Raw genomic sequence first — 24200 nt, 5'->3', positions numbered from 1 at the left:
TTTTTTAGTTTTTTGTTTACATTAATAGCTTGCTACTCTTTTTGGACAATGTATCCTCTATGCAATATTGAAAAATAAGAAACAAAGAGGAAAATATTTTGTTGATTGTTAATGTTTTTTGTCATACGATATATGTTATCTCAGAAAATAAAAAACAAAGAGAAAGCTTGCATTTTCTAGGTAAGATAACTAATATCTAACCCCATTGGTGTTGAGTTTTGGGAAAATAAAATAAAATGTTGTTTGTTTTTGGATCAACACATTTTTTTTGGTAAAAACACACTTTGAGGAAAAACCATTGTTGTTGTTACTACTACTACAACCACCCCATCCTCCTTTAATACTATTTTTATGTGTTTTGCACTAACTCACTTGGTTAAAAGTTATTTTGTTTAATAAGAAGTTTTTAGTTCATTTTTTAAGTTACTTTTTGAAAAAATCACACAAATTTAAATTATTTCATAATATAATTTTAAAGTGTATTTTGCTTGTGTTATAAAAGTGAATCACTTTAAAATAACTTTAATATTTGCTTTAATATTTTTTTACATGCAACTCTTATTTATAAAGTATCTTCATGAAATTTATTCTCACTCATTTTATAAAAGTGGGTCACTTCATAAAGTAACTAATATTTAAGTGAACTTATAGGCAATGCTAATGAGGAAGAAAATATGTTTTTTATTTTTTGGGTGATCCAAGAGGATCCAGAAGTACAAGTGGCCTTGAAAATAGATCAAAATAAAAGTTGTCAGATGGAAGAGAAACCAAGACTAGATCATAGTGCTCGTCGCCTGCATTCCAATGGTGTGAACATAACTCAAATCCTAGTTCGTATGGTTGATTTATGGCTGGTGAAATGTTTTGTCAAAGTTGGACAAGTGGCAGGCTTAAGGAGGAAACAAATTGATTGGGACTCAGTGAATAGAGTCCGACACGTGGGAATAGGCAAATTTGTTGAATTGTTAAAATGTCCAATAACCCTTATTTTCGACCAAATTAAAAAAAAAAACAAGTTTGGTTATAAAAACCAAAAATTAAAATATGGGCGACGGGTTGCCACCCCCACCACCCCCACTGAAGATCTGCATTATAAATATCAAAGTTCATTGGTGTGATAGGCAGTCAAACCCTGCCACCCCGGTAACATGTTATATATATGTTAAAAATGGTGTTGGGCAGGCCTCCCACCATCAAACCTGCCCTCACTCCTTCGAATGGTTCCACACATCCCATACAACAAAAGTGACAAGGCTTGAACCCTCTCGGCCGATCTAGCCAACCCGCCTCCCTGGCGCCTCCACAACAAATAAAACAATAAAACAAACAACATGTTATATATGTCACGGTTCAACAAAATATTAGCAAGGAGGGGGTAGGTGGGGTTGGAACCCCCGACCTCCCACCTCTATTTTCAGAGCCTCACCATTGGGCTGAATGGTCGAGTTTGTTAATTCCACCACCAAAATATTACTTAAGCTTTCTCCAACCATTTGACCAAGGTAGAGCATGGAGGAGTGGGCAAAATCTTGATCTAGGCAGAAGGTGGAACCCTAATCCAAGGGAATCTTGGGGTGTTGAAGGTGACCTTGTGAGAATTGGGAAAATTTATAGCCAAGTTTTCACATTTTTGCACCATGATTTGAGTGGTGATGTCTGTTTCTTCAAATGAGATCTCCATTTTTAGGCGATCATCTTGATTGTAGGTATAATGGTCATTTTTGTAAAGTTTCTTGTACTTGATTTCTTTGATGTCACTTAATAAAAGAAGGTCTCCTCACTGTTGATCAGGGCTTGAAGACATAGCACACATTGGGTGAACTCCATAATCAAATTGTTTTGTCTTGATCTCATGTTTTCTTATGTTTTTCTATTTCATTTTCATGAGGTCTAATTTACCTAGTTAACATGATCTGTTACATGTAATTCTTAATGCATCGTTAAGCAAAAGATCTTGGATCAAGTCTTAAGAAAAAGATCTTGGATCAAGTCTTAAGAAAAAGATCTTGGATCAAGTTTGGTATCAGAGCAAATCTTCTTGATGTAATTTGCATGAGTGAATGCTAACTAAGAACAAGCTCCAAAGAGGTGAAGGAAAAATTAAGTCCTTTGATCCTAAAGTGGGGCATGCACCATAAAGACACAACATGATAGATGAGGAATCTTGAATCGAAGAAGAGTGAAACTATCACAAGGTTTTCTACAACATGGCAGAGAAAGTTGAAAAGCTATTTGCAGAGTATGAGAAGATAATCAAGCCCAAGAAGAAAGATCTAGATGACCATGCATCAGTAAATCATGGAGGCGGTGGAGAAGAGCCTCCTCCCTCTCCATATTCTAATGAAATTTCTTCTTCTTCTTTTTCTCATCACTCTAACAGGCATCAGAGGAATGCATCTAAAAGCCCCTTCTTTAAGCTATATGTCAAATTTGATTTACCTCGTTTTTAGTGGAGAATCTAATGTAGAAAAACTACATAAATGGGTAAGACAGGTTGAAGTGTATTTATGCATACAACAAATCAAAGAGGATGAAGTCAAGATCTAGCTAGCATCCCTTCGAATGAGTGGCACCGCTCTCGTATGGTGGGAACGAAAATTGTAGCAAGGTGGTAAGAGTAGTAATAAACTTCTTTCATCTTGTTCTGAGTTCATTTATACTTTAAGAGGATAATTTTATCCATTGGGTTATAGACAGAAGGCCATGATGGAATGTAAACATTTGAAGCCAATCAAAGATCAAATTGTTTAGAATTTTACAGAGGAGTTTAGAAAACAAGAATTAGCATTGAATGTTCCACTAGACACTTATGAGATGTTGATGAAATATATTGGCTCTTTACACAGTTATTTGTGTCATTCATTATTGTTATTTGAACCCAAGTCTATTAATGAAGCTAGTGTGAAGGTTGTACATATTGAAAACAAGGAGAAGCATGAACAAAACGACTGCCCAAAGAGGAAAACATCAACTAAGAGAAGAGGAGTAATGCCCTCTTGTACTCATTATGAGAAAGAAGGGAACGATGAGGAGAATTGATGGAAACTATATCCAGAATTGAGACCTAAGAGGAATGACAGAAAAGTGAAGCAGAAGAGAGTTGCAACCATGCAACAAGACCAAGAATCTAAATTTTAGGATGATGAGAAGATCACAATTGTGGGATTTGCACGCAGTCGACCAATTGACCTAGGATCAGACTTAGTTGACGAAATGCGTATTGCATCTCTTGGGATTGCAGCAGATGGACCCATTGACTTTGGTTCCAATTCAGGTGATGAGATAAAGATTTTAGTGGATGTTGTACTAAAAATGAAAGGGGCACCAAATGCGGCATGGCTCCAAGAACTCGAAGAAATAAAAAAAAACACTCAAGCGGAGAATGTTGAACTAAGGATACTCCTACAAGAAGCAAAGAAGGAGAAACAAAGGTTGCGACATCAGTTACAAGCTAGGGAGGAGGTCTTGGAAAGGTTGCAACATAACAAGATCGAGGTAAAAAGTGATTCTTCAATTTCATGTACTTTCTATGATCATGATTTTGCTTCTTTTGAGAGACATACTACATGAATTGGATCAAAATTATTGAATAAAATGGGGTATCAAGGAAAGGGCCTTGGCATTAATTTCCAAGGGATTGTGAACCCCATCAAGGTGGAGGAATTGCTTCGTTATGCAGAACTTAGATATGTCAAAAAGGAAGTTGCAGAATGCTCCAAGACAACTAGTTATCAACTGACGACAGATGATGAGAGAACTTCATACATTCTAGTGACAATGAGGGTTCCAAGAGCACTTATCATAGGTGCACCAAGAGAAATCATTTCGAGACAATCTGAAAAATTTCAAGGAGAAAGAATCATTGTAGTTACTGCAGCGAGGATGGACACCAGAAAGTCGTGTGTCAGGCACTCTAGGCCCAAAAAGCACCCATGAAGAAGCCAACAGGTGAAGATATTCCACAAACAAATCCACCATAGGGAGATGACCCATTCACCTTATTAAGTAAGACATGGTTTTACTAGGTATAGTCGCTTGTCATGGCCACAATTTGTAAATCATGCTTTGCAAATAATTGTAAAAGTGATGATGTATTTTCCATCGCTTAATAAAGCAATAATTATTTTTTGACCTTTTCTGAGTGGCAAGGGTATTGGTTTCTATTATGTAAACCCTGACCAAAGAGTGTGTGTTATAAACTCTTGGCAAGTATGGGGTTGTTTGAGTCATGTGTGGTTTGTATGTGATTGCAAAGGATGTCCCAGATTGGTATACAATACAGATGTTGAAAGTGTGGTTCGATGAGGACGCAAGCAATCTGCGATATGTGGTCATGCTTTTGGAGGACCAAAAGCTCCTGAATGGGGAGGAATTATCCAGGAGGATCCTTAAGTACAAGTGGCCTTGAAAATAGCTCAAGAATAAAAGTTATCAAATGGAAGTGAAACTAGGGCCAGATTGTAGTGCTTGTCGCCCTTATTCCAATGGTGTGAGCGACACTCAAATACAAGTTTGTATCATCAAGTTATGCCTTGTCAAATTTTTGGCCAAAGTTGGACAAGTGGCAAGCTTAAGGAAGCAACAAATCTACTAGGACCCAGTGCATGGAATCCAGCCCCCAGGAACAGGAGAATTTATCGAATGGTTAAAAAGTCCAATAACCCTTATTTTCGACCAAATTAAAAAAAATCAAGTTTGGTAATAAAAACAAAAAAATATTAAAAAATAGGGGTGGCAGGCTACCAGCCCCGTGGGAGATCCGCATTATAAAAATCCAAGTTTTGTTGGGGATAGAAGTTGTCAAACCCTGCCACCCTTGTAATATGTTATATATATGTTAAAAACGGTGTTGGGAGGGTGACCCACCAGTGGAGCCGGCCCTCACCCCTCTGAATGGTGCCACACATCGCATACAATGGAGGCAGCGAGGCTTGAACCCGCCCAACCAGTCTGAACGGTCTGCCTCCTGGGCACCTTGACAAAAAAAAAACAAACAACATGTTATATATGTTGCGATTCAAAAAAATATTACCAAGGTGGGGGTCAGTGGGGTTGGAACCCTCGACCTCTCGCCTATATTTCTAGAGCCTCACTGTTGGACCGAACAATATACTTTGTTAATTCCACAACCAAAATATTACTTAAACTTTATCCAACTAGTCGACCGGGGCAGAGCGCAGAGGAGCAGGAAGAACCTTAATCTAGGTAGAGGGTGGAACCCTGATCTAAGGGAATCTTAGGGTGCTTAAAAGATTCATTGGGGTGTTGAAGGTGACTTTTTCAGAATTAGGAAAATTTATAGTTGATTTTGCATGTTTTCACACTAGGAATCTAGTGGTGAAATCTGTTTATTTAGCTGAACTCTTCATTTTCAATCCATCATCTAGATTGGAGGTATGAGGTTCATTTTTATAAATTTTCTTGTACTTTATTTCTTTGATTCCACTTAATAAAATAAGGCCTCCCCGCTATTCAGTAGGGCCAGGAGATGTAGCCCACATTGGGTGAACTCCGTAATATAATAGTTGTGTCTTAATCTCACTCTTGCTTATGTTTTTCCACTTCATTTTCACGAGGTTTAATTTACCTAGTTAACATGCTCTATTATATGTAACTCTTAATGCATCTTGAAGAAAAAGATCTTGGATCATTAGGCAACATTCAAAAAACATGGGCCAACTTTTGATTACCAAGTGGGTCTTTGTTATCCAATGTCTTTATTCAAAAGGGCATAAATTTCATATTCAAAGTTTGTTTTCAGTTCCATTTTTCTCTAAAGGAGTCACTTTTTAAAGAGATTTCCTTCTAGACAGTTGATTTCATCTTTTGAAACTATATTATTTGCATAATTTAATATGGCCATTTCAAGTGAATGTTTTCTTACCAGTACAAACTACTTATCATGGAAATCCTCCATGGAGGATGTACTAAGAAGTAAAGGATTGTATTGGTTTGCTTTGGGAAAAGAGAAAACCCCCACTTATGTTGATAAGAGAGCCAAATGGGGTATAGGAATGGTGAAGCAAGTGAAATAATTAGAATGTCCATTTCTCTTGATTTATTATTTCACAATCAAGGAATTGATGGCTGAGACAAAGTTTGGGAAAATTTGAAAAATATATTTGGTCAACCTAATGTGATCATATCTCATTAGCTTGAAAATCATACCAAGACCTTCAATCCTAATAATTATCTTCCATTGAATACTAGTTATCTAATTTCATGCACTCAAACATTTATTTGAATACTATGAAGTTGAAATAAATAATGAGAAATATATACATTATTCTTTCCCTTCTTGGTTCTACATATTATGTTTGTGTATCTACAATATATGCCACTAGACAAGCTCTAGGGTTTGCATATCAAAAGACTTCTCTTGAATCTTTTTGTGACTCTCTAATTAGAGAGTAACTCAATATCTTGCATATTTGAAGCATAAACTGTTGTGGATATTCCATTGAATAGTTTGTCACAATAAATCTGAATAATTATACTTAAAAATCCAAAGTTTACACTATGAGGGTTTATTTCTCTATAGATATTTGGAATCGTAAAGAATGTTTTATTATGATGCAAATTATAATTATGAAAAAAATGATAACGATAAAATAAAAACTCAGAAAACATGATTGACACAAGATATATCCTAGGAAACCCTTTCAGAAGAAAGCCCAGTTGGAAGGTGAGGTTTCTCTACTCTCTTTATCTAAATAGAAAATGGTTGCAAGTACAAAGAACTAAGACTTGTGGCATGTGGTCTATCACAATGCGCAAATCCTATTTGTGTGCTCTCTCCTAATCCCTCTCTGCTACACTTCTCATCAATGGAACAAGATACACTCGAAAAGAATGGAACCTCTTTTCCTCTTAGTGGCCCAGTTATAAGACAATCGGATAGCCTGCTAATGGTTAGGTTTGACTCCTTTAAATCTTATCTAGAGTTACAATATGAACTCTTCTAGAGTATTATTCATCATGATCATATAGATAGTCCCTTTTCCATGAGTAATGGGGGTTGACATGGCATCCTCTCAAATTATGGTGGTAAAAACAAGAAGGTCAACTTCAGAGTGGAATAGCTTTTACATACGAAATCCAATTGAGGAACTTATTGTGTGGTTGGAAAGGTCTCTACGTGTAAAATAGGAATACAAGGTGTGACACAAAAGAAACAATTCTTTATCCCCAAAAAATGTTGTTTGGTGCCTTAAAATGCTCCCAAATGTTTTCATACCCCAATTTTCCAAACTAGGTCCTGTTGGTAAACTGGTCTTGTGAGTTGATTCCCACACCTTTTCAACTCTCAAAGCATTGAAATGGATGAAAAAAAATATAATGATCCAATCTAGAACACACCTCCCCATTTTGGGGCTATTTTGATCCCCAAAATATTCTAGTATATGAGGTGAGGAAACATTTCCTCCACCGTCTCTCGACTATACAATTTATCTTTGCTTGGAAGTTGTCCTTTCAACCCAAACAAACAAAGATCACGTTATCCCTATCTCGTAGTTCTTGACCTCTTCTACAAAATTTTATCCTCTATCAACTCTACCTATGTATCTAGTGCCAAATCCTCTATAGAATGTAGAACATGTTACTCTTCTTGATATATCATGGAAGGCTCATAGAGTTTCATATTCTCCACATTCACTACTAATTAAATGTGCATGTATGGGGGTAGACTGAATCTATCGTCATTATCTCCCACATTTTCTAGTATCTCAAAGGGTACATACCACAAAGCCTTAATTTTTTTACCAGGACATTGTAGCCTCTCCTTGTTCAACTGTAACCATACTTTGTCTCCCACCTTGAATGAATTCTCTATTCTTTGTTGATCATGTTTTGCATTATATTGTTCTTGTGACGTTTGTAGTGTATCTAGTGCCTATATCTGGATTTGATATATCTTATAAACAAATTTTTCAGCCCTCAACGCATCCCTTATAAGACCCTCTCTCACTACTCCTTTCTACTTATATGCAATATCCAAAATTGAAGGTGAAAAATATCAAAAAAAAATTCAAATAAGGTGTGGTAAAAGTGTTGAATGCTTTGATATAATAGTTTCGATTATATTCCATAATTTCATCCTAGGTATTCGAATGCTTATGTTTTAGACCCTCATAAGTAACAACAAATTCTTGTTGACTACTTCTATCTTCCCACCTATTTGTGCATGGAATGTTGTAGCCTATTTAGCTTCATTTCCATTTTCTCCTACAAGGTAGTCCAAAATGAACTGAGAAATATTGTTTCCCTATCTGAAATGATGCTCCTTGGTATCCCAAAGTGCACACAGACATGGCCAAAGAAAAAGTTTGTTTACTCTTGCTCATTGATGGTATTTTATAGGGCATCAAAAAATACATCTTGTTGAACCTGTAAAGAACCACGAATAGGTAGTCATGTCCCTTCCTAGTTGTTGGTAAACCTCCCACAAATTCCATGGAAATTCTTTCCCAAGGATGAGTGGGCATGGGTAATGGATGATATAAACCATGTTTAATGTTACTAGGCTTGCTAGTACAACAAAACACGCATCCTATTATGAACCTATATATATGTCCTTGCATCTTGGGCTAATACACATACATCTCCAAGTTGGCCACTATCTTCCCTGCACCAAAGTGCCCTGCAACCTTGAAGGTGAGAGCCTCTCTAATATGTTGTGAATTCTCACCTTTATGAATGCATAACTTATCTAACCTGTATAGTAATCCATCCTAGAGATGGTATTCAACTTTTTCGTCCCCATCCTACACATGAATATGGATCTGCAACCACTGATACACCTCCATTACGTCCTCGTCATCTTAACATGCCTCTTTGTATGCATCATTGGTGAATGGCTCCATGTGCATTATAGTCCCCAAATATGTTATTTCTGATTTGGGTTGCCTTGAAAGCATGTTCACCAACTTGTTTGTGATGCCCTTCATATATTTGATCACTAAATGGAACTATTATAGAAACCACATCCACTTGTAATGCCTAGTCTATTGTAGATTACTTTGGGCCTACAAGTACTATAGTGGTTGGTAGTTTATGTGGATTACTATCACATTTCCCATCAAATAGTGTTTCCACTTCTTCACAAATTGCACTAATGCATAAATATTCTTTTCCTACATCAAGTATTTAAGAACTTCCCCATGCAACACTAAGCATCAACTCGTCAACCTCAATACTCCATTGTCCTCTTGATGCTTAGGTTCCTTAAATTTTTTGAGCCTACAATTTGTCCTCTTTTTGACAGTTTATCTTCCCTTTTTTCCACTTATATTGTCACATATGTCAACTTAATTTCATCTTCTCCATGGATTAAGAGTCATCCAGGTCAAACAATTACATTGAAAAGGTTAATGTCCATGATCATTAGCTCAAATCAATATATTTTTCTTTGTGAAATCGATTTAACTAGACAATAACTACTGAAATGTGCATTTTCTATAGCTAACCTATAATTCAATAGTTGGATCCAAAGTTATATAGGTTTTCATGTGCTAGAGATCAACCAAAGCATATGCATAGTTACTAAATGTTGTCAATATGGAGGTCCACCTATTGGCTATAGATGGAAGTTCATAGGTTTTGCGTATCTCATTGGTCAAACCTATGGTCAACATGGCTATGGAACACCTGTAACATGCATAATATCAAGTGACCAGTTCTATAATCAAGAGAGCAAGGATTATTAGCAGGCGAACAAGATCTGAACATAAAATTGAATTTGATGATGTTTCAAGAAATGTCTTCTCATGATTTTCTCTTTAGTAGCGAATCATGAGAGCAAAAACTCCTATTTCAATTCAGAGACTTGGATGTTGATTCAAATCTAGTTTGTAGGAAACAACTTCTCGAGTTGTTTACATTTAATTTTAAACATTATAAAAATACTTCATTTGTAAGTGAAACGCAGTTCAGAGATTATTATTATTTTTGAAGTTTGTTGTTGTGAAGACTTTGTTTATATGTTGTGAATAATATAAATTTTGTTATGACATTCTCGTAATTATTGTTGGTGATTTTAGTCTTGTGATTTGAGCTTTCAATACCTCGCACTCCTCATGGCCCCCATGAAGACATGCGAGAATAGTTTAGATGTTATTTTATTCTTTCCATTTAATTTATTTATGCTCTACGTTTAGATTAAAACTTTGTTTCATTTATATTTTTTGTTTTTAACTAGAATTTGTCTTTCCTTTTGTTCATTTTCCTTTGCTTTTCTACAGGTCAAGCACTTGATAAAAGATCGAAAGCAACAAAAAAGATTTACTTTGATTTTATTTTCTAGCTTAGTCTCATCTTTATGTTCAATAGATTATGATTAGCTTTGGTTCAAGTATTCAAGTATGCACACACTAGTAATCTCTTAAGGCTTTCAATTCATGTTCTTGCTTTCAATTTTAGTATAAATTTTATTATTTTTGCTTTCTAAAATAGTTTTTCTTACACAAGTATAATAGTTTAGGTTTACTTTCAAAAGCTCGTAGATGAAAACTATCTTTAATTCATAGACTAAATTTTCTTTTCAAAATCAATAGATTGAAATTGTATTTAAATTCAATAAACTAAATTTGGTTTCAAACACAATATATTAAATTTAATTTCAAAGTTCGTAGATTAAGAATACTTTTAATTTCAAAGTCTTGTAGATTAGAATTTGCTTTTAATTAGAATTTGCTTTTATGTTTAAAAGCATAGAATTTCAAAAGCTTTCATACTTAAAAATTAGAATAGTCCGCTTTGAATTCCTTTATATTTCAATTATTTCATTTGACATTTTCTTAGATATAATCTTTGAGAAATAATGTGTGTGCTCACTAGGATCCTTTCAAAATTAGGTTTTTATTTTCCAATTGCAATTATATTTATAGAATATTTTTTTTCATAATTGAAAGTTGATAACCTAGCATATATAGTGCAAGTATACATAAGAGTTCACAAACTCTAGATTGATAATTTAATGCAGGTAATTTAACCAACAATTAATACCCAATGACAGTTTGTCATTTTAGTTATTTCTCCTAGTGATTCCCCTCCTAGGGTACTCATAGGTTCCTTTTAGAGTTTATCTTTAGTTTCTTTTACTTGTTAAAGTCTGCACATTTTTGGGATGAAATATGCAGGTCAATTAAAGAAACTGTTTTGTCAGAAGTATGGGAGGAAGAAGATTGGAAGTTGAATCCGAAAGAGCAGAGAATAGTCTCAAAACTGAGCATGAAATTTAAGATGGTCTACCCCAATACAGAGAGGAGGAACAGAACTGGCATGCAGAGCCCCAACTATTTCAGACTTCCTGGGGATCAACGGATTAAATTAAACTTCGACAGGGCCTCAAAGGGTAACCCGGGACAAGCAGGTCTGGGAGGCATCTTCAGAGATAGCGGAGGCAATACAAGGTGGGTGTTTGCCGAATGGGGAGGGGAAATGACGAATAACGAAGCGGAGTTGTGGGCGGTGCATCAAGGTCTCCGGATAGCAGTTAGAAACGGTTACATGAACCTTGAAATCGAAGGAGATTCCCAAATTACGATATAAATGTTAAGGAAATTAAGGGATGATAGAAGATGGGATCAGGTAACGAACAGCTGGAGGACAGCAGGGATAATCTAGGATATTGAGGGGCTGCTGAGTAGGATCGAATACACAATAATTAACCACGTATTGAGAACGGGGAACCGCGCAGCAGATCTATTGGCCAATTGGGGAAGTGGAGGATCGAACAGGACAGTGGATGGCAGCTGGACATCATTAAAGGATGATCCAAGCTGGATCGAGTTAAATAATATACTAAATCAGGACTATAATGAAGCGATCGCACAGGAAAGAAACAATTAGCCGCCTCCCGGTTATGGGAAGGAGGAGAAACGACAGGTTAATCAATGCTCGGACAGAGCGTATGCAGGAACAAGCATACGAAGATCAAGTCATAAAGGTCGGGATCAATCAAACCATGGGAAAGGTGAGCACCCCTAGGAGAGAGGTGGGAAAGGTACCGAGAAGGGGAGGTGGAACTGTCAGAGAGACAGAGATCGCTAGCCCTCATGATAGGGAAAAGAGGACAGCTGGAAGAACAAATGAAAAGAATATTGATGAGGAGAATAGGCAGCAACGATGCTTTAAGAAGAAAAGGTGGCAAAGCAGGGGTAATAAAGGAGCAGCATGCAATAGGACGACGCAAAGAGAGAAATTAGGAGCGAGCCAAGGCCAAGTGAGGTGGAGAATTGGGAATTTGCAGCAGACGAAGGACAGCCGGAGAAAACAAAAGAGGGAAAGGAAAATGGCAGAGAACCAAGAAAGGAGAGCAGGAAGGTGGACGAGAAGTAAGGCGGTAGCTCCAGAAGAGAAAGGAAAAAGTATAGCAGAGGAAGCTCCACAGAAGGTCTTTCTAACAATCCCGGACGAGTCGGAGGAAGAATTTGATATTCGGAATTACATTATAGAAGAAGGGCCAGGACGTGCGACGGCTGGAAAGGAAAGTAAGACGGAGGGGAACCAGACTAGGACGAGAAGCCGAGAAGACGAGGAAGATGACCAGGAAGAAGGAGAAGGAGAGGAGTATGGTAGAAGAGCAGGGAGCAGAGTAACGCGAGGACGGGGAAACCAAAGAGGAAGAGGAGGGACTGGAGGACGAGGCGGACGAGGGAGTAGGGGTGGAAGAAGGGGATCAGACGAGGGAGAAGCCAGTGAGGCGAGAGGCAGGAAAAGAGGTAAGAAGGATATGAGAAAGAAGCTACAGGAAGCAGAGGAGGCCTATTACCACGATACTAACCCGAATATCAGAAGGATAATTGATCACTTAGAGGAGGAAGCCCTGCAGGAGCCTTCAAATCCCGAGATGGAATATTGGGAGAGGCTACTCCCGGATCCGGGGCATACGAGGGGGAGAATGTCCCTTTACAAACAATCTCTACATGTTTACTGGGGAATGAAACGGTTACTGGCCAAAGCAATGGAGCAGGTGGCCATGGAAATGGCCGAACTGTCCCAAGGAATCCCCACCCTGAAAAAAGAACTGAAGAATATTCAGGTCACCCTACTCATGCAGGACAGGAAAATGGATGAGATTCAACAGATGCTTCAAGAGGGCGGATTGGGAGTCAAGCTAGAGAAGGAGCCAGAGCCTGGCACAATGAACCAGTAGAAGAAGGTGTCGCTGTAAGGAGGTTTTTATAAAAATCTCCATTTTGATTTTTGTATTGTTATATGTTACTTTTGCAGAGAAAAAACAGTTTGAATAGAGGTAGAATAGAGGTGTATTTAGCTTGGGTAGACAGACTGATAATATACTTTTTTTGGTTGGCTTTTAAAAACTTCAGATGGTCAAGAGACCCGGTTTCCCTTAAGGGCGGGTTGAGACCTGCATATCTATGTACTGTTTTTAATTTTTGATAATGGAAAAAAAGAGTACCGCCTCAGCTTACAAAAAAAAAAAAAAAGTCTTCCCATTTTTTTTTCCTTATTGTTGGTTTTCTCATATTATAGATAGTCAATTGAAGCTCATTTTAACAATTAATGGCTCTATATTTTACTGTTTTTATTCTAGTTTCCAAAGTAAAAAGCTGAAAACAGTAAACTTAGTGAATTTAAAATAGATATTACAATATAAAACCAAAATTAGAAAAAAAAAATATAAATTAAATATATAGAAAACATATTTATAAATATAAATATATATTATTTAAAATAAAATTATAATATTATATTAAAAAATTATAATATAAAAAAATAAAGATATGGAAACTAAAACTTATATATATGGTGGAGAAGTTAAATAAATAACACAAGCCAATCTTTAACATTTTATCATTTTATTTCAAAAACAGATTCAATCGCATTCATATCCGTGTTGTACATTTGTGTTGTAGGTCGTTCTTATCTTTGAATTAAAAAGGTCACCATTATTCCTAATATATATTGGACTCTTACGTTCAATGGTATGTGTATTGAATCTTCTTGTGGAGTATTTATATATATATATATATATGATTTTAAGCTGATTATCTTAGGATGAGCTTTCATTAGATAAGTTTTTTTGGAATTACTATAATTTATTAATTTAGATTTTTATTTTAATTATTTTAAAAATTATATTAATTTATAATTTTAGGTTTTCCATTTAATTATTAATAATTAAATATTTTTATAATTTGAATGTATCATGTAGTAACGGTGGTTTTATTGTTCATTTAATAATTGAATTACGATACATTTTCTCTATTTAAAAGTAAAATCATAAAAAATTAAAATAAATTAAAAAATAACCATTTATAAATTAGAAATTTATTTATATAATCATCCATAAATAGGAAACTTTTGTATATATATAAATCCTAGAAATATAAGTATTCTTTCATAGTTGATCTCTTACCATGTAAATTCTAAAAAATAAAACATATTACGTTTAAATAAATCTTTTCATTGTTATATTAATAATCTTTTCATTGTTATATATAAATATTGTATAATGGTTTATAAATTATAGATTTCACAACATTAAAATTAAAAAGATAGTTAGATAAGATAGTTAGATCTCATCTGTATGTAATATATTATTCAAGATAATATAACATGACTATTTATTGGAAAATAAAGAAACCATGCTTGAAATTAAAATTATATGTGCATATAAAAATTGTAAATAAATAATATAAATTTCCAAATGGCTGATAAAAATGATATTTTATAATAATATAAAATAATGATTGAGACATATTTTTTATTAAATTAAATAAAAAATTAGTTTCAAGAAAGTATGCTGAAGAATAAACATACATAGAATAAGTGCATACACATCAAGGAAAATTTTAGGGGCTAATTTTCACAAGTGGATTAATTTTCGATGTTTAAAAAAATAAAATTCTAATTGTTGGACACAGATTGTCATTGATGTCAATATGGCAATATTCAAGAAGAGGAGACAGAGCATGTTGGAGCCGAGAGGATCAAAGGAGCCACATATATCGAAGCAAGAGGAGCCATCGGAGGAGCTATCGGAGCAAACAGAGCCGAGAGGAGCAGATGGAGCAAGAGAGGAGCAATATATATGGAGCAAATGGAGAAAATGGACCGAGAGGAGCAGATGGAGCAAGAGGAGCCAGGAGGAGCCAAGAGGAGCCATATATATGTGATTGAAGCCTTGGGAGTCATTTCCTTTTTATATAGACTCCTTAAATCATTTTACAAGTGCTATATCGAATACCTCTGTTTACACAGAGAATTCAAAATATTTCCCCTTAGGTGGGACAGTGGCGGAGTTGAAAGAATATTAATTTTGGTCCAGACCCATATCGGGTCCGGAAACCAAATATCGCATCAGAGGAGAGGCCTTAGAACAACCGAAGTAAAAGCTCCGAATTAACGGAGCCGAAATATTATGAAGCCAGTATAAAGTAGATCGGGTCCGGAAAGTGCAAAGTTCCGACTTCCGGAGCCGAGTCCCTTATCAAGTGAAGTGTAAAACCATATCGGGTCTGCAGAACTCTTGTATCGCATCGGAGCAGCGGAGGTAGCGATTGCCGAAATCATCCAGAGCCAAAATTATATTTGGAGCAGCCTAAAGGAGATCGGGTCCGCAACCCATCAAGACTCGCCAATAAGGAATCCGCCGATATGATGGATCCGAATTCAATTTAGGAAGAAATGTAAGGAGGCATCAGGTCCGCGTTACATCGAAGGAATGGGTCTATTGTTTACAGCGAACGCCGATGCTCATCGGACCTGAAAAAATATTAAAGGGAGTCTAAAGCCATATCGGGTCTGCACCTCGTTGGAGGTCTGGGCTTAAGAGTTATTGCGACCGCCGAAATCCGGACCTGCCAATAATTGTAAAGGCGGGTGCATAATAATTGAAGTCTGGCATTTTAATTAGAGCGGGGGTTTATAATGTTTTCCGTGTATTATATGATACATGGCCGCGGGGTTAAGCTATATATTAAAACTTGTGCGATGTTTGATAAAGCCTGTGTGATGGTTGATTAATGGCTCGGGTTGTGGCTTCTGATGGTTGATTATTGATAGAAAACGCCGAATAAATGGTGGCTTCCGATGGTCGATTAAAGCGCTCGGTGATGGTTGATTAAAGCGCTCGGTGATGGTTGATTAAAGGCTCGGTTGGTGGCTTCCGATGGTTGATTAAAATGCTCGGGTGGTGGCTTTCGATGGGTGATTAAAACGCTTGAGTGGTGGCTTCCGATGCGTGATTAAAACGCTCGGGTGGTGGCTTCCGATGGTTGATTAAAACGCTCAGGTGGTGGCTTCCGATGGGTGATTAAAAGCACCGATAAAGCCTGTAAGAAAAAAAAAGAAAGCAAAGAAATGGAAGCCGAAGTGTCAAGCGATCAAGTGAGGAGGAAGCCAAAGAGCCAGCACGTAAGAGGAAACGAATGGACAGGGGCATGGAGCATATAAAAGCAGCAAAAACAGAGAACTGAGTTGTCGTTCGTGGACGGTATAACCTGAGCATGAGATAGTGGAAGCAGCAGAAGAAAAGGGGGCAGCAGAAGCAGTGGAAACCTGAAAAGAGCGCAACAGCACACCAGTGTATACCAAAGAGGTTGGAGCCTCAGAATAGAACAAGATTGAAGTCCTTGGGAGTTGGTGCTCCTAAGTCCAAGATTGTTGTCTTGGCAAAATAGAGTTGGTGCTCAGGAGGTTGGAGCCTCACCAAAGTCCAAGTTGGAGCTTGGCAACCAATTGTGACAATCTATTTATTGTATTTATTTTATTGCACAGTTATATTAATAAAAGCATTTATTCCTGCTATTCATTTTGTGTTTCTGAACATATATGTTTTAACTATTAAAACAATAGTGAGAAAAGGAAATACTGATTCACCCCCCCTCTCAGTATTTCCAACACTAATTTCCATTTTTTCTTGTCAAATCAGGCATAACTCCTCAAAATCAATTTGTTATATTCATTCAGGTTGGTCTTTATTATATACATGAGGGAGAGACTATTCATTTCATCTCCCGGTTACTCTTCATATTTTCCATTATTTATTTACATTAGTTACACTTGTTCACCCAATCCTAATGATTAGGTGTCAACATTCCCCTCCTTAATCTGAAGGGACGTTGGTGAGTCCAAGCGTCATTCTGAATCTTTCAAGCTTTTCTCTTCCAAGCGCTTTGGTGAAGATGTCTGCAATTTGCTCATTAGTGGAACAATGGCGGAGATGGATTGTTTTGGCCTCAACATGATGTCGAATCAAATGATATTTAGTATTGATGTGCTTTGTTCGATCATGGAACTTTGGGTTCTTGGCCAACTTTATTGCTGAGGTATTGTCAATCATGAGTGGAGTCGATTTTACTTGTTTTACCTGCAAATCTTCAAGAATTTCTTGAGCCACACAATTTATTTTGTTGCTTCAGCTGCTGCCACATATTCTGCTTCTGTTGTGGAATTTGTTGGAACTGATTGTTTGCGTGATCTCTAGGAGATAGCTCCTGATCCAAGACTCATAGCATAACCTAAAGTAGATACCCCAGTTTCTTTGTCTCCATCGAAGTATGAATCAGAGTATCCAATCAAGCTGAAGTCGTCCACCTGTTTATACTTGATTCCAAAGTCTTGATTTCCCTTCAAGTACCTTAGAACTCTTTTTGCAGTAGACCAATGTCCCTTAAAAGGCTTTTGCATAAACCTGGAGAGGATTCTAACAACAAACGAAATGACTCGTCTGGTAGTAGTTAGGTAGTTGAGACTTCTTACAAGTTGTCTATACTTTGTTGTATCCTCAAATTATTTTCCTTCAATGGATGTGAGCTTTAAGTTTTGTTCCATTGGAGTAGTAAGAGAATTGCATTCTGTCATGCCAAACCTATTCAACAGATCCCTAATGTACTTCTTTTGAGAAGGAAATATGGACTTCGAATGTTGAGTTACTTCAATACCAAGATAGTAATGAACATAGCCCAAATCAGCCATTTCAAAACCTTTCCTCAATTCCTTCTTTATGGATGAAATGTAGCTTTCATTGTTCCCTGTCATCAAAAGATCATCTACATATACCACAATATATACAACTATTTTTCCAAATTTCTTGACAAATAAAGTTGCATCATCAAGATCATATTGTTTGATATTGAGTTTCAGAAGATGCTCAGTTAGTTTTTCATACCAGGCTCGCGGTGCTTGTTTGAGGCCATACAAGGACTTCACAAGTTTGCATACTTTATGTTCATGTCCTTTCACAACAAATCCTTTAGGTTGGGACATAAAAACATTCTCTTTTATATATCCATTCAAGAAAGTAGTTTTTACATCCATTTGATGGACTTTCCAACCGTTTTGAGCTACTAGGGCAAAGAGTGTGTGGATGGTAGCCCATTTTGTTGTGGGGGAAAAAGTCTCCTCATAATCGACCCCTTCCTTCTGTTCAAAACCTTTTGCCACAAGCTTGGCTTTGTGCTTGTCAAGTGAGCCATCTGCTTTATACTTGTTCTTGTAGACCCACTTGCAGCCAATTGGTTTGGTTCCTAATGGAGGATCAACCAGCTTCCAAGTGCCATTCTTTATCAAGGCATCATACTCCTTTTGCATCGCTTCTTTCCATTCATCATGAGAAGCAGCTTCTTTGAAGGAAGTTGGTTCGAAATATGTAGACAAATTCAATTCACAATCATAAGAAACATCCATATCAACAGGTGAATCAAAGTCATGTAAATCACCTCCATTTTGCTGGTTTGAATTTCTAGTTCCTGTCTTTCCAACCTCATCAAGATGAACAATTTCAAGTGTCTTTGTTAGCCACTTTTGGAGACCTTTCTCAGATGGTTCAGGATGCTCCGTTGATTGAGTTGGAACTGAATCAAGATTGAGTCTTCCAATTCTATCAATCACATCACTTAAAGTATCATATGTTGTTGGAGTTTCATGCAGGGGAGTGATCCAGGTGGATGTTGGTGGCACCCACCTATCCCATCTAGACTGCCACAACTGTCCCTTTTAGTTTTTTAGTTTCCTTAATTATACCGCAGTTTACTATTTTTAGCAGTTTTTCGGGTCCTAAACTTCTGGAGCCGTTTTGAGGCCCTAAACAATGTTTTTTGGGAAATCTACCGCCAGCAGTTTTTCTATCCAAAAATTGTCTTTTCAGTCGTAGTCCTCGGAGATATCTTTCCAACGGGCTATCATGCACGTCAAACAGAGATAATACGACCAATTCGCTACCCCGGGAAGTTGATGTACCAACTTACCCAAAAAAAATGGGGCCCACAATTTGGCGTTTCATCTTCTAGGGTTAGGTTTTGGAATGTGAAGGGTTTTCCATTGTTTCTCAACAATAAATAGGCCTTTGAGCCTCATTGTAACACAGTGGAGAACAATTTAGAGGCATGTAGCCACCACATCTCTTCTCAGAGATAAGCTACCATCGCCCTAGCTGGTTTATTTCCATTTCTGGTTGTAAGCATATTTTAGTGTTTTCCATTAACGAAATGAAGTATTATTTCCACTGCATCTTTTTGTATATGGTTATCTCTGTAATTTTTTGCATTCCTGTTTAAATCTGGATGAGTGGTATCAGATCGATCTGCTTTTTCTCTGATTTTCTTTGCATGTCCCCAATGATGTCGGGATATAAGGAGTTAGGGCTTGAACTAGTTGAACCTTTGTAAGACCAACCTCGTAAATCTCGACGACCTCCCATGGCGGATGAGAAGAAAGACGAGGGGGTAGCAGATCTTATCAAAATATTGCTCGAAGAAGCCCTCGAGCGGCAAAGGAACGCGATGATGGATAGCTCTACACAAATCCTTGAGCGGCTACCTAGAGGCGATGCATCGGCTTCCAATAGCTACTCTGGAAACGCAACACCGTTTAAGGTACAAGTTAATTTTGAAATCCCCATCTTCGAGGGTCAAATAGACGCAGATGCCGTAGATAAATGGTTAAATCTGCTAGATGGGTATTTTTCTATTCATGAATTTTCAAGTCGAAAAAAGATTATTTTCGCTCTTCTCAAAGCAACCCCCCACGTCAAGGACTAGTGGGAAACCTACTGCGAGCAGAAGGATGAAAGTACAAGCTCACTATTTTCAGCCGCACCCACTTGGAATGACTTCCGAGATGCCATCAAGGAGCAGTACTACCCTGTGAAAAGCTATGAGGATAAACACATCAAATGGACCACACTGTGGTAGGAACAAGACCAAGATGTGCCAGAGTTCACAAACATTTTCCATACCCTTCGCACATGGTTAGGTATCAAAGATTCTGAGCTACATCTAGTACTCAAATACCGCGACTGCCTACACAGATACATCTAGGAAGAGATGGAGTTCTTGAACATCTCCTCACTCGGCATAGCATACCGATACGCTGTCAAAATTGAGCAAAAGTTCAAATAGAAGAAGCGAGACATTGGATCTGCAAATCCGAAGCCCAAAGGTCAAAGCCAAGGGGGGGTGACCCAAGACAACCCGTCGAAGCCGCAAGGAACAACACCACGAAGCCAAAGATGGACACATGAAAGTGGTGTGAGTTCCACAAGAGTCCCACTCATAACACAAGTGAGTGTCGGACCAAGCAGTTGCTGGTGGCTGAGTTGAAGGCTTTCGAATCAGATGCATGTTCCGAACCTGAGCCAGAACCTGACAAAGGGAATGGCGAAGGGAATCAAATCATTGATGCAGATCCCAGTGCCACTGTTGCCACTGCCAAGATCCAGAAGAATGAGCCCGAAGACCCAGAGGAGGGGGAACGTATTTTCCACTCACAGATGTGGGTGAAGTGTTTGCCACTGCAATTCATTGTCGACAGTGGCAGCCAAAAGAACCTTATTTCAGCAGAGGTCGTGAAGCGGTTGGGCCCACCGACTACACCACACCCACAGCCGTACAGTATCAGGTGGCTTCATGAAGGACGAGATCTCAAAGTTCGCCAGTAGTATCGCCTTCCCTACAGCATCAAGCCCTTCACAGACGAGGTATTGTGTGATGTTACATCTCTAGATGTTTGTAATGCACTATTAAGCTAGCCATACCTGTGGAGGCGACATGCTGTGTATGAGTCAAGGCCTCGCGCTGTCATTATTTCTTTGGATAATTCATTATACAAGATACCGGAGGTAGCCCCACCTACCGCCACCTCTTTGATCACTGCCAAGAAAGGAAGCAAGCTCATCTCCCAAACTAGGAAATTCATTTTTTGTCTGGTTCACTCCCAAAGTATGGAGAAGATTGTTGCTACATCCATGACCCCCGCAAAGGATTTGTCCACACAGTAGTAGCAACAAAGGGATACGGTCATGACAGAACTCAGGAACAACTTCTCCTCACCCACAGGGGTACCACACAAGTTTCATGTGGGCAACAAAGTTTGCTTACATCTACAGAAAGAACGCCTTACCAGAACCCATCAGAAACTCAGACCACTCTGACATGGTTCTTACACTAGTACCAAGGCTACGGGAAACAATGCTTGGAAGCGCAACATTCCTCCATTCCTTCGCTTGCATCGATTGTTCAATGTGGACCATCGTTGACCATGCTTCCCACCATTTCTGGACACATCAGAAATTGCAGAACAGCTCACGAGAGACCCAGCTTAGCAAAAGCTTCCTCATCTCAGGGAGGAACTCAACGCAATGGGGACCATTTCTTCCTAAGGGGGGAGGAATGATCCAGGTGGATGTTGGTGGCCACCCACCTATCCCATCTGGACCCCCACAACTGTCCCTTTCAGTTTTTCAGTTTCCTTAATTATAGCGCAGTTTACTATTTTTAGTAGTTTTTCGGGTCCTAAACTTCCGGAGCCATTTTGAGGCGCTAAACAACGTTTTTTGGGAAATCTACTACTAGCAAATTTTTTGTCAAAAAATTGTCTTTTGCGTCATAGTCCTCGAAGAGATCTTTCGAACAAGCTATCATGTGCATCAAACGGAGATAATACAACCAATTCGCGACCTCGAGAAGTTGATGTACCAACTTACCCAAAAAAACGGGGCCCACAATTTGGCGTTTCATCTTCTAGGGTTAGGTTTTGGAATGTGAAGGGTTTTCCATTATTTCTCAACAATAAATAGGTCTTTCGACTTAGTTACCAAAGAATCCACAATAAGAACCATTTTCTGCCAACGTTTCAAATCCCAACCGGGATCCATCATTAGGACAACTTGAATGCTTGATAGAAGAAGAGCTTAATTGAGGGATTAAATAGTAATGAGGAGACAAAAAAGAGATGAATGTCGGCTCTCAATTTTTTGAATAATAATTTTTGATGAGATGTCGACTGTCTCTGATTAATTTAATTAATTAATTTTAATATTAATTTATTTTTTTTATTTAAATTAATATCAATTATTATTAAGATTGATCATTATCATAATAAAAAATTAATATTAATACTAATTTTAATTAATTAATTATAATCTTATAATAATTAGTTACTTTTAATTTAATAGGATAGTTATTATTAATATTAATTCTATTATTATTATTATTATTAATTAATAATAATAATAATTAGTATTATAATAATTAATAAATATTAGTATTAATGATATTATATGGATCATAATTAATGTTAAAAAATATATTATCCTAGTATATTGTATTAATATTTAATATTTATAACAAATGATTGATCATTAATATTTATTATTATTTATTATTAATATTAATTGTAATTATTATTATTATTATCATTAATTATTATTATTAATATAATAATTTGTAATAATAATTAGAATTATAATAAATAATAATAATAATTAGTATTAATGATATTATATTGATCATAATTAATGTTAAAAATATTAATCCTAGTATATTGTATTAATATTTAATATTTATTATAATATATGTTGGTACAATTTTTTATTAATAAATTTTTAAGAATAAGTTACTATTTAGTTTAATAAAGAAATTATTGTTAATTATAAATATTATTGTTATTAATAATTATTATTTATTAATATAATAATTAATAATAATAATTAGTATTAATAATATTAATATTGATCATAATTAGAATTCATCAAATTAATTCTAGAATATTGTATTAATATATAATATTGATAATATTAATCCTAGAATATTGTATTTAATATTTATTATTTATTATTTAATATTAATTATATATCAAATATGTTAGTACAATGTTATTTTTATTTTTAAATAGAATTATTATCAATATATTTTGATATTTTGGGAGAAGTATTATTTGTGTAATGGGATAATATTAAAATTAGTTAAAATTATTTAAAATGTATAAATATTAATAATAATAATAATTATTATATTAAAATAGAAATTTTAATATTAAGAATCAAAATAATTAATATGGTTAATAAAAATAGTAATTTTTTTTTTAAATAGTTTAATTAATTAAAGATAATGGTCATTATCATAATTAATATTGTAAATGTTTAATTGTGTATTATTATTATTATTATTATTATTATTATTATACTTAAATTAATAAAGTGAGTTATGGGGAATGAGATTATTGTCACGACAGTTCTTAAGAAAATGCAGGTTAGCAGCTCTTCTTGCTATCTTCGCTATAGTTTTTTCGAGTAAAATGATTTAACTCTAGGTATCCCCTCCGTATAGGGAAATGATTCGGGATTTAAGACCTCTATGGTTTATTACTTTTGACTTAGTTACCGGAGAATCCACAGTAAACCATTTTCTGCCAACGTTTCAAATCCCAACCGGGATCCATCATCAGGACAACTTGAATGCTTCATAGAAGAAGAACTTAATTGAGGGATTAAATAGTAATGAGGAGAGAAAAAAGAGATGAATGTCGGCTCTCAATTTTTTGAATAATAATTTTTGATGAGATGTCGGGTGTCTCTGATTAATTTAATTAATTAATTAATTTTAATATTAATTTAATTTTTTTATTATTATTTAAATTAATATCAATTATTATTAACATTGATCATTATCATAATAAAAAATTAATATTAATTTTAATTTTAATTAATTAATTATAATCTTATAATAATTAGTTACTTTTAATTTAATAGGATAGTTATTATTAATATTAATTCTATTATTAATGATTATTATTAATATAATAATTAATAATAATTAGTATTAATGATTATATTGATCATAATTAATGTCAAAAAATATATTAATCCTAGTATATTGTATTAATATTTAATATTTATAATAAATGATTGATCATTAATATTTATTATTAATATTAATTGTAATTATTATTAT

Source organism: Pinus tabuliformis, chromosome X (assembly GCF_031772625.1).
Source record: "Pinus tabuliformis cultivar Carrire ecotype Pingquan chromosome X, CPIR1, whole genome shotgun sequence".
NCBI classification, from domain to species: domain Eukaryota; kingdom Viridiplantae; phylum Streptophyta; class Pinopsida; order Pinales; family Pinaceae; genus Pinus; species Pinus tabuliformis.
The sequence above is the reverse complement of the archived record's forward strand: the minus strand, read 5'-3'. Positions refer to the sequence as shown.